The sequence below is a fragment of the Lepisosteus platostomus genome, chromosome 5, assembly GCF_059453375.1.
Source record: "Lepisosteus platostomus isolate fLepPlt1 chromosome 5, fLepPlt1.hap1, whole genome shotgun sequence".
Lineage (NCBI taxonomy): Eukaryota > Metazoa > Chordata > Actinopteri > Semionotiformes > Lepisosteidae > Lepisosteus > Lepisosteus platostomus.
Window position 1 is genome coordinate 32,186,454 of NC_142615.1, and position 12,377 is coordinate 32,198,830.

The following is a 12,377-nucleotide window of genomic DNA, read 5'->3' on the forward strand; positions in this document are numbered from 1 at the left end:
TCTATCCCTGTGGAGACATCACTCCTGCGCTTTGCTCAGTTCGTTTGTGACCTTTTTACAGTGGGAAGCATGAATTCAGGGCACCCTTTCCGTGACTTTCACAGCAGTTGCAGTGGTCAGCAGCCGTGGTACGGCCCCCTCCACCTGAGTGAACACCACTTCTTTTTCCTGAAGTCTTTCACCAGAAGAGTAATAACTCTTAGAAAAATCTACACATTGTTCCACTGCCTCAGCTGTGCCATTTTGCAGAACAATTCTAGCTGAAGTTGTAAAATTTCTCATTGGCCCGTTCCTGCAAAACATCTTATTATGAACAAACAAATCATAATAATAATGTGCATCTAGGGGAATCACTCCCAAGGGTAACCCCCCCTTAAAACTATATTGATCCCTTCAGGGCGTACAATTAGCACAGAAGCAGCAGCTTTAGTCCACATGTTTTTCAAGCAGGATATTAACAGTATGATTATAACGAATAATACCAGACACACAAATATGTATTGAACCAGAGACCCTCTCCAGGTTCCTAGCACAGACAGTAGCCATGCACCAATGCCTCAATCATCTGGATTCTAATTATGCTATGTATTTTTCTTCATCATAGATGTGCTTTGCTAAGTCATTAATTTGCTAATAATTGTCTAGAATACAAGTACTGTTTAGTCTTTGCTCACCTAAACAGCTGTCTATCACCCTAATAGAGAATGGCCTAAAACTGTGATTATAGCGAGGAGCATACAGTTATTTCCATTCTAATACATCTGAGTTACACTCAGACTAAAAGCAGGGCTATTTACCCATGCCAATAAACCTAAATAATCACCTCTATCAAAGGGGATTACTCCCATGAGCATCTTTTATAGCAATACAATCCCAACAGGAGCTCTGATTATTATTTGTGGCTGACTGATAAAGTATTGATTCCATATCCCCATTTATAAAAGTAAAACTCCTTACACTTAACAGGTACACTGTCACCCCCCCTCAGGAAGCTCAACAAACACAGAAACAGTGACAATATAATAATGTTCACTCAGTCTCTGGTGCAGTGGTTCGGTGTCAGCGCAATGCGTAGATCCAGCGATCTCATCCTGTCACTCAGATGGCAGAGTCGGTAGTCAGTTGCACTTGATATGGTCCTTCCCAGCAGGGTTGCAACATCTGGCAGGGTATATCTTCCTCACCCACACCCACTCGCCAGGTATCAGATCGTGTCTTCCCTCTACTGGAGGTCTCCAAGCGTCCAGCACCTGTTCACCAGCCCCGTGCACCACTTCAATTAACAACCTACAATACTACAATAGAGAATTAGCAAATTCAACAATCCATTAGCCAAATTCATCCCTCCAGGAAGTTTCATTGATTGGCCTGTGATGATATCAAACAGGCTCTATTACACAGTTCTGTTTGATCCAGCCGCATCCCATGGCGTTCCTTCAGTCTGATGTCTAGTCAATCTTTTCTGTTCCTTCATTCCACTGTTCCAGCAGACTGAGGGTGATCTCAGTCCATCTCACCCCGAATAATCCAGCCACAGCCTGTCTCTTGATCATAATACATGCGGTAGGGCAGTGCCCACCAAGGGCTTATCTCCATCATCAAGTGTTTGGTAGACACAGAGGCAGTGACAGCAACCCACTGGGAAAACAGATTATAAGAGCCAAGGTTGTAAACATTTGCTACTGCATGAAAGGTTTCTCAGGAGCAGGCCTTTTTAGCTGTAGCACCTGCACCTGAACTGTAGTTGAGTTCCTTTGATAAGCATCACATTGAGATACCACATAAGTGGCTACTGCTTCAAACATGGTCCCCACCCAGGTTTGGGTAACCGGCATACCATTTGACTCACACCCAGGTGTCCGACAGAGTGCATTAGTCGAGCTACAAAGGGCATTAGGCTGTGAGGGCATGCAGAGCGTCCAGTGTGCTGGCAGCACCACACTCTTTTCAAACCATGTCCTTTTCTCTGCTTTAGAGGCCTCAGCCTGAATATCCTGTAGCTGTCCCCTTTTCACCAACAGAGGTCTCACAGGGGTCTCAGACTCCTGTTCTACCAGGACTGTGCACCTGACAGCTACATCTGTAAAGTTGTTCCCTCGAGTTACTGGAAACATTTCTTCATTATGTGATTTATACTTTACCACAGCTACTTCAGTCAGTAGCTGCAAAGCTTCTAACAGTTCAGAGACAAACCCAGCATTCTTGACTGGAGTCCCTGCCATGTTGGGGAAATCCCTATTCCTTCACTGCTATCCAAAATTGTGGCATACACCAAATGTATATATACAGTCTATATAAATTGCTACAATTTTCCATTTAGCATATTTACAAGTTTCAATTAAATATTTTCATTCGGTCTGCTAGTTCTACACCAGATTATTCACAGTTTATACAGCCAGGCAGGTAGCCTGCACAACACATAAACACGGCCCCTTGGCCACCGCATCAAGGGGTCCTGAATAATAATAACCCACCAGACGATGCCTATCTCCATGCTCACCCTGGCTTTATCATGTAGTTGGTTTTATACTCCTTTTTTTCCTCTTTAGATCCAATACTTGGAGAAGCCCGGCCTTATGGATTCCCTAATTAGGTAAAACAATCACAATATCACATAACTCTATTGAGTTAGTTCACATAAATGCTATTTCATGCAGTAATTCCTTATAAAATGCTGCAGTCTGGGCCTAAAATAGGTCTGGGGTGTCCCCCACCCACATCAGTAGTTGAAACTGTACATCTTTTCCCAAGCAGACTGTGACAGCTTATATTTGCTTTAAACACAACCCTTGCACCCCTTCTCCTGTAGCCTCCTGTTACCCGTTAGAAAACTTTATATCACATCTTTATGCTGTTTTAGTTTAAAAACAGGACAGCTGTGCTCCTGTGTCCCCCAGTTTCTGGTTACAGTTAAGATTATTTCACTTTTATTTAAATCCTGAGATAAATTTAAGAAGGCTACAGAGAGGTTTACTAGATTAAAACTGTTAGTTCACGCATGGCTCTCGTTTCAGCTTCTGACATGTTCTTTAATTGTGAAATCAAGCCTCTTTCTTACAATTTCTACAAAAAACACCTTTTTTTAAGTAACTGCACACCAGCTTATTAGTAGTTTTGTCTTTGGGGTTTTATATCTCGGTATAACATTAAAGTCGCACAATAATTTCGACAAACTGGTGGCTCCCTTTTCTCCTCCTTGAGAGTCTTTTTACCACCCATTTGCAGCGCTCGCACTTCTGCATGCATGCTTCGCGAGTTATTAAATCACATCTGTCTCTGTTCGTAATATCAGGAAAGCATAGTTGCACATTCTTGGCAACATCAGGTTTTAACCCACTCAAGTAAATTTGTTTTATTACTGTGGAAGTATCTTCATTCACTTCCTTCTCATCGGCTAACCCCGAGTATACTATCCATAAAGCTATAAACCTTTCTGTAAAATCTGAAACATCCTCACTTCCTTCTGCTGACATGCTGTTACTTTTCTCTAATCAGTTTTCGGTGGGTAATGCTCTTTCAAAAATCTCCACACTAATTCCCACCCTTCTCCTAGATTCTCTCTTAAGGCGTTCTATTTCTTCTTTTGCTGTTTCTTTTTCTGCATATATAACTTTGTTTCGTTCAGCCATTGCTTTTAGCTTTTCCATCAGAGATTTTTGCGTCTCATCTATGACATTCTGTTGAATTCTCAAATATTCCTCTAAATATTGTTTATTTTTATCCAAATGTTCATACACTTTTCTACATTCCTGTTCAGCCTAAATTCCGTCTGACATATTTATTTTAAGTTTCACTTTGGATTAATCAAACTTTTTTTTTTCTTCACACCAAACCATTTTCATGTCCCCCACTCGCCCCGCGGAACCCCCCAGTCGAGACAAACTGACGAACTATCACAATTCGGGAACACGAACACACAGTTGAATCGAGTTACCATTTTCGGCTCTTCTGCAAGTACAGTTCTAGTTACTACCTTCAGCCGTACTGCAGTCGTGTACCAGGATGCAACACCTGGTTTGTTTCGCACGGGCAGGGCGAGACGCTATTCCTTCAGCAATCCCTCCTTTTCTACCCCACCTTCACAAAACAGGCATCTAAAAACATATACACCATTAACTCATTTTTCTGTTGTACTTGCTTCAGCACCACAGCAACATGGAGAGGACAAGGGACTTTTTAGAAAAGAGGAGTCCTTACCTCTTTTTAGAAGCGGGCGCCTAACTTTTCCTCTCCATGTCCGTGTGGATTAATTTAGATGGATACTTCTTCATCATTTGGGTCACGTATCCGCCAATCTGCCTCCTCCTTTTTAGAGGACGTTGTAAACCTTTAGGAACAATATGATCTAGCAACAAGGTTATGTCACTGTAATTAGGCTTAAGACAATCAAGAACAAGGCTTGGCTTTCTTCGAAATTCTTTACGGTCATCAGGCAATTTAGGAAAAGACTTAACTAATGCAAATAATTCACTAGGAGACCAATGTCAATGTACATATGCTGGAGTTCCTTCTGGACCTGTAAAAGTGCACATTGGCATTTCACAAACAAGTGAAAAGGCTTTGGCTCCGGACCGCTTTCTAGTTTCGGTGGAGACTTTTTCTTTTTAGAAGGCATGGCCATGACTTTAGCTGCAGCTTGCTGTTCTTTAGTTTCAAGACTAGTCTTTTTTTAAGCTTCCCATTATTTCTGTGATTCCTCTTTCCATTACATAAGTATTCCAATTCACTTTCTTTCCTTTCTTCTCCTTCTCTTCTAAGTTTCCCCTTCTTCAGGAAACTTCTTTTTCCTAATTCAACTTTCCTCTGTCCATTCTGATTCACTTACAAAGATCCTTCATAGTTATGGGCCCCTAATTATCATTTATAAATTATGTGCAAGTTCCTTTACACCTATTACCCTAGCTTTACAGTTCATGAACATAAAACATTTTTTTTTACTCTAACCCAGGCTATAATTGTTTCTCTGAATTTGTCGTACATGTACTTTTGCTGGACTGCTCTGTCCCATTTTCATCTTTGAATTTTAATTTCCCATTTTTACCGATCGGTGCCTTACTTAGAACCTTATCACATCAACTACTCCGCAGAGCAAAAACCACACATCTGTGTTAAGATAAGTTCTTTATATGAGTCCCAGACTCATCAAACCCGCGTGAGAACACCCCTGTGGCTCGCTTCTCAAACTATTAATTTTTAAGGATCACTTACTGGCGTCAGACAGCTGCCAATTCTCCAGATGCGTCTCTGGCAGGATAAACAATTTATTCTCCGAGGTTCGTCCAATTTTACTAAAATTGTCAGGGACGGATGGAGTTTCAGCAGCCGTTCGCGTTCAGGTTTCTGATCCCGGACGAGCCCTCAAATTGTCATGGAACTATCAAGGAAGCCACAAGAGAGAGTTCTCACCTGAATAAGGTCTTTATTTCAATATTGCAAGCCCTGCTGCCACTTCACAAAGTGCAACCAGAGACTCAATTTGTTACAAGCAGTACAGGGTTTTTAAAAGACGATGCGCTGTAAAAAAGCTCAGCGCTTTGTCCCTTCTAAAAGTTCCCCTTTCCCTAAGAGAAAACAGATGACATCAAAAAGCGAGAGAAGAAGCACTAGATTTGTTATTCAAAGCTAATCAGTTACTTTCAGCTAATTCTAACGACCCAGACAGGGAATATTGTTTTGGTACATTGTCTTCTAAAGTAACCTAAACAGTGTACTTTGTTGATGCACTGTTTTCTAAAATTCTGCACGTACTGTAGCACAGCATTTACATCCTTGAAATATATTATCTTAAAGCACCAATATATTTTTTGCAAAGCTCTCTACATTTTAAGAATCAATTTACTTATTAGATTTCCACTTCAAGACTTGTTCAGCTGGCGTTCTGGGAGTCGCGTTTTTCAGAATTGTATTGAGATCGTTTTCCACAGAGCTCAGATGTCAAAGCACAGCAGCAGCTCTCCACAGCGATCCTCTATAGCGCCTTTTCTCCCGCAGCTCCGTCCTCATTGGAAGGAAGCAAGAGTGAAAGGCTGAAGTGAAATAGAGCGGGGACGAAGGCAGTGAAGAGAGAGAACGTGGGAAGAAGAGAAAAGCGCAAGGGAAAAAAAGCAGCGTCTTAAAAGAGGTGACGGAGCTGTCCTCTCTATAAGAAGGGTGCCAGTGAGCCTTGCTCTCACTTACGGCCACACCCCCTTGAGCACGCCTGATCTTGTCTGATCTTGGAAGCTAAAGAGGGTTGGGATTAATTAGTACTTGGAGGGGAGACCGCCTGGGAATACCAGGTGCTGTAAGCTTTTAAGCGCAGGAGGCGCCCTATCCTCGCTCGTTCGCTCATTCCCTTGTTCACACGTGCAGTGCGGCTTGTCCGTCTGTTTATTTGTCAGCTTTGGCGAGACACGGGTGCTTGTGTATTAGCGTGAGCGTTTTTTATTCTGATCAGGAACAGTTTTACAAGTCCGCAAAGGATCGAGGAAAGGTTTATCGCCAGCTGAAAAGAGACACAGCGCTTCGGCTGTGGAGACTTGTTCGGCTGGCGTTCGGGGAGTCGCGTTTTTCAGAATTGTATTGAGATCGTTTTCCACAGAGCTCAGATGTCAAAGCACAGCAGCAGCTCTCCACAGCGATCCTCTATAGTGCCCTTTCTCTCGCAGCTCCGTCCTCATTGGAAGGAAGCAAGAGTGAAAGGCTGAAGTGAAATAGAGCGGGGACGAAGGCAGTGAAGAGAGAGAACGTGGGAAGAAGAGAAAAACGCAAGGGAAAAAAAGCAGCGTCGTAAAAGAGGTGACGGAGCTGTCCTCTCTATAAGAAGGGTGCCAGCGAGCCTTGCTCTCGCTTATGGCCACACCCCCTTGAGCACGCCTGATCTCGTCTGGTTTCGGAAGCTAAACAGAGATGGGCCTGGTAAGTACTTGGATGGGAGACCGCCTGGGAATACCAGGTGCTGTAAGCTTTTAAGCGCAGGAGGCGCCCTATCCCCGCTCGCTCGCTCATTCCCCTGTTCACACGTGCAGTGCGGCTTGTCCGTCTGTTTATTTGTCAGCTTTGGCGAGACACGGGTGCTTGTGTATTAGCGTGAGCGTTTTTTATTCTGATCAGGAACAGTTTTACAAGTCCGCAAAGGATCGAGGAAAGGTTTATCGCCAGCTGAAAAGAGACACAGCGCTTCGGCTGTGGAGACTTGTTCGGCTGGCGTTCAGGGTGTCGCGTTTTTCAGAATTGTATTGAGATCGTTTTCCACATAGCTCAGATGTCAATGCACAGCAGCAGCTCTCCACAGCGATTCTCTATAGCGCCCTTTCTCCCGCAGCTCCGTCCTCATTGGAAGGAAGCAAGAGTGAAAGGCTGAAGTGAAATACAGATGCAGCCATTCAAAATGAGCGTTAAAAACCCGCGGTACAGTAACCAACCCGCAGGGCACCGTAGGGCACCGCGGTAAGTGATTGGCTGGCCAAAATGACCGACAGGGGCACTCGTGGTGCATTGGTTGGTAGTGAAAAGATTTAATAATTTAATGTCTTTACTGTGCACGTTTCAATCCGCTTAGTTTTGAATATTTATATGGAATTTTACCACTAAAGGGAAATTTTAGTAGCTGAGCATAAAAAGAAGAGGAGCATAACGCATCTGAAGGTCATAAACGATATTAATTTAGGAACATAAACATTACTGTATGTACATAAACTGTACTGTGTATGGCTGGTCTTGATAGTTTAAAGAAAAAATACACACCAGTCTTCCATTTCTCCCTTAACATTTTAAGCATGAAAGTTTTATGAAACGGTACCCAAATATGTGATTGCTGTATAGAATGAATTTTAATTTTTAAAAATTATTTAACACGAAAATTAAGCTGTTTACATCTTCCGCCTGAGAACAGTCTCAGAAACTACCCAACGCAGAAACACAGCCACTAACTAGCAAAGAGAGGACATTAGCTAGCCAATATGATAAATAAATAAATGATTATTTTGTTTATTTCTTTTGTACATTTATTTGAACATTTCCATCGATTGTACAAGCACTTGGAAACTGTCCAATCCCTAGTTCATCAAGCATTTACCGGTCTGGCGCCGGTCTGTGTCTTCTAGGATATAATGCCAGCGAACTCTTGTTTTTATGTCCACTATAACTACGCTGGGCAAACGTTCCGAGGTCAAATTCTTCCAGCACGGGGGTACCTTTAAAGCGGAGACGACGGCACCGAATTTTTTTGGCGCGCCTTCTCCTTAAAGCCCTGGCCAAATATGAAGACAGTACGTACAGTTATAATTCAAACGGAATTAAAAACTACACATCCCAGTTACCATGGTGGTGCTTGTGATCATTGCGTTTAACCAACGAAACAGGGCGAAAAATCAGTCACATGACTTTGGGGCAGACAGCGAAATTTACACGATAGGCTACCTCAAACTGTCAGTTACACAACTGTGTATGTCGCTTAAGCCATTCCTATTTGGCATTTTAGTTATGGAGGCGAGAAGACGCCCCCCCCCCTCTCTCTGGGTGTCTGATTTGCCGCCATCTTTAACTGTTCGGTGTCCGAATCGGAGTAGCTACGCGTACGAAATAAAGTTAATCCCAACTACAAAACATATTTTTGTGGTAGGAGGGCGGAAAACATCAGTATTTTCTGCTATTAATTACTGTACGATTTATAGTTGAAATCTGAGCCTAGATATAAAGTTAGATATAAAGTTAAAATCTCGACAAAGCAATGTAGGAAATACAGAGAAAATAAATCCTTTCTGACATCTAAAATCAGTTTCAATCAAGGTCTCTAAAACGAACAAGAAAAAGAGGATTTTCGGAGGGCAATTACGCTGTGTTTATATAGAATAACTGATTTTTGAGCAATCTAATTTCTTGTTCGTTTAAAACAGTGAAATGTCAGCTGCAAAAGATCGGACCAGAAACAGCACTCTCTCTGCCTGTCATAGACGTTCAGGAAAGGCTGGATGAAGTCATGTCAAGTACAATAATTCGGTGATCAATAATAACAGTTGTAGGACAGTATATAAGGAGGATAAGGATTTTGAAGTTGACTCGAAATCTGATAGGTAACCAGTGCAAGGACTTGAAAACAGGTATAATGCATCCCTGATAGGATTCTTGCTGTCATATTCTGAACATATTGAAGATTGCTCAGTGTGGATTTAATTTCCCCAGTGAACAGGATGTGCATTTATTAATTCTAGAAAAAAAGCCTTTCTTGATTTCTCTAGTTCTTAGTTTCTCTAGTTCCCTTTAAAATAAACTATTATTCCACAATGCAGAGTATTACATGGCCAGTATTTACACATGATATTTGTGATTTAAAGAAATTAACACAAGCAGCTTTTGGAGATTTAAGTGTTGGCTGAGTTATTGCAGGATAAAAGACTAGAGATGTTGGCAAGAAGAAGATAATTTGGGGAAAGCTGAGGAATACACTTATAACAAGAACACTTCCTAATGGGGTTAGGCATACTTTTGATGAAGATGATGAAGTTAACAGACTATATGTTTACATAGATACTGAAATAAGGATTGTATTTTAGATTATGTGTAGTTGCTGGCATTGAACTGTGTGTTGGATGCACATGAATTGAAGGAATGGGCAAACATAGCTGATGCGGATCCACAGAGCCAGCATATTAAGATGTTTATAATTAGAGGCAATTTGTTTAAATAACTAGGTATGGATACTGATGTGCAAGAGAGGTGGAAAGGCTTTTTCGTTAAGCCAGCACTATAAGATATTTTATTCTCAGTGAGATGCTGCCATTTCATAGTGGGTTTCTAACCCTGTGTATAGTTCCATCCACCCAGTGCCTTTACTTCCATCCATTTCTAATCTCTTTATCCAGTACAGAGGATTTGGAGCCTATCCCAGTAAGCAACGGACACAAGGCAGAATACACCCTGGCTATAGCGCCAGTCCATCACAGGACAGACAGACACAAACACACACACACCAGGGCCAGTTTTCCCATAAACCAATTAACTTACCAGTATGTTTTGGAGTGCGAGAGGGAGTCATATCACACATATGGAGAAAAACCATGTAACCCAGAGAGAACATGTAAACCCCACACACACAGGATGGCAGGAATTGAACCTAGGACCCCAGTACTGCAAGATAGCAATGCTAACCACTTCGCCACCATTATAAATGGATGGATATCTTAGTTATCTTTCTAGTTCACAGGTATGCATGCATAATTTAATTTTGAAAGCCACTGAGACATCAGGTACTACTGTTGTATTTATGAAAAAGAAACAAAACAAAAAACATACTAACAACTGTGCCATCCTACTTCTTAGTTAATACATTTTATTATTCATAAACAGTTAACATTGTTAGCAAAATATTTTGAATTATATTTAACCCTATTTTTTCTTTAGTTTTGTATTTAACTTATTATATGATAGTCAGACTTATTATATACTTAAATATACTTAAATATATATAAAGATGCGGGGGAAAGTGCAACAGCTTATTACAGTGCTTAATTTAATATTATTGATTGCTAATAGTTTATGCTAACACCTAACTTTCTTAATTAGATGTATTTAAAACAGTGAACTAAGTGTAACATACTATTCAGAAATACAATCGAAAATAGTTTTGTGGTGTTTGTATGGATGAAACGTTTCTAAAATGTATAACGTAACAAAATTAAAGACGATTAAAATCTGTAATCTTTCCACTTGTAATGTCATTAGACAGAACAACACGTTTCTGGTTTGTTTTAATTAGCTAGTATTAGTTAGTAGTTAGTAGTTTTAATTTAATTAGTATTGCAATTCGCACTAATTCCCTTGCGAAGATATGGACTTAAGAATATTCGTGCCTGGTCAAAAAATGGCATTAAGCACTTAAAATTAATATGGTTAAGTATAGTAAACTGTAACATGCTGTAACAAGATCGGTTAAACTGCGAAGAAAATGCTTTCAGAGAAAATGTTTCAGGTGTGAAGAGCATAGATCTCCAATGCAATTTCAACCAAACCTGTTCCCACACACCCTGCCCCCACTACCATTAGAATATACACAAAGCACTGAAATCTTTCGAGCTAATGATCAGGTGACCCGAGAGAGAGCGAGAGAAACACCAAGGGGTGCGGAACCAGGGAACTATTTACATGGAAAACGGGCGATCTCCCCAGATTGTCCGCCCGTTTCACTGTTACCTGGATACCTCTTTATTTAGAACTCACTAACACTGATTTTTAGTTTAGAAGGATTCAAGTAGGGTTTTAGATGAAAGAAAGCCCAAATCATAATTGAACCCATTCAGAGCCTACATTACATTTTAGCGTTTCATTCTGAGCAGAAGACCCTCACACCTGAAGAAGGCTTGCGTTTTCTCTCTTCTCTTTTAAGCATGTGTACAATGAGTAATGCAATTACAATGTGTAATTACAATGCTGTAATACAATTTGAATCGTATGAGGGTGGGGGGGGGGAGGGGGAGGTGTCTTTCGCTGGAAATCTCGCCTGCTTCTACTTTACGAGTACAACCCCCTCTCTGCCGGAGTGCTGGCTGTGACGAATTAAACCGGTTTCACAGGTTTCAATCAGAGACCATGTGACTTGGGAGTCAGGAAACTAACACACAGCGCCACCGGATTTGATAACGCTATAAAAACGCTATAAAATAATGTGACTAGGCACCGAACAAGTTTACAGCACAGTACAATAATAAATGCTGACCATGACTTTAGAAGCATAAATTGCCTTACACTCAATTTAAACACAAGCTGTCTTTAGCCCTCTAAGCTGGTTCATACAGAAATGTAGAGATCCAGGCTCAGAACACACAGCTTCATTAGCGAATACATATGCAGGACAACTAGAGAAGACGTTTTACAGAGGATGGATTTTTAGAAACATCCCATCAGTGACATCACTGAAGTCAACTCCTAGGTACTGTAACTGTCGTGTGGATAGTTTCACAAGAATCAGACAAAGGTTTAAGCATCTCTTGTTCTAGATAAAACTGCAAAAAAAAAAAACAACAACCCATAATGTACTTCTTTGCGGCTCTGTTTGCCCAAATCATATATTCACAACGTGAAATTTAGAAAATAATATTACGTAACCAAAATCCGCAATATGGAAACAGAACCTGTGTAATTGTTGATAGATGATGTACTCGTAACATTTTTACAAGACGAACTACAACATTTAAAAAATGACTTGTATGTACTTGATATCTCTAATCAATCCACGGCGACATTGTTAAAGCAGAGTCCCAGTAAAACAAAACTAAAACGCCCTGCGCATACCGTTTCGCGCTTCTTATTAGTTGCTCAAAAGTAATTTGACCATATGAAATGCATAATATAAACCTAGAAACATATACGTGAGCAGTATTTACGTACTGTAGTATCGGTGT

At 40.9% G+C, this 12,377-nt stretch overlaps 1 protein-coding gene and 1 pseudogene across 1 annotated transcript in view; both read left to right on the plus strand.

The window, feature by feature from the left end:
- LOC148665564 (antigen WC1.1-like) overlaps positions 1-12,377 on the plus strand; it is a 589,159-nt gene that overhangs the window by 484,004 nt on the left and 92,778 nt on the right. The window lies entirely within an intron of this gene.
- Positions 6,828-6,946, plus strand: LOC148665599 (5S ribosomal RNA; annotated as a pseudogene).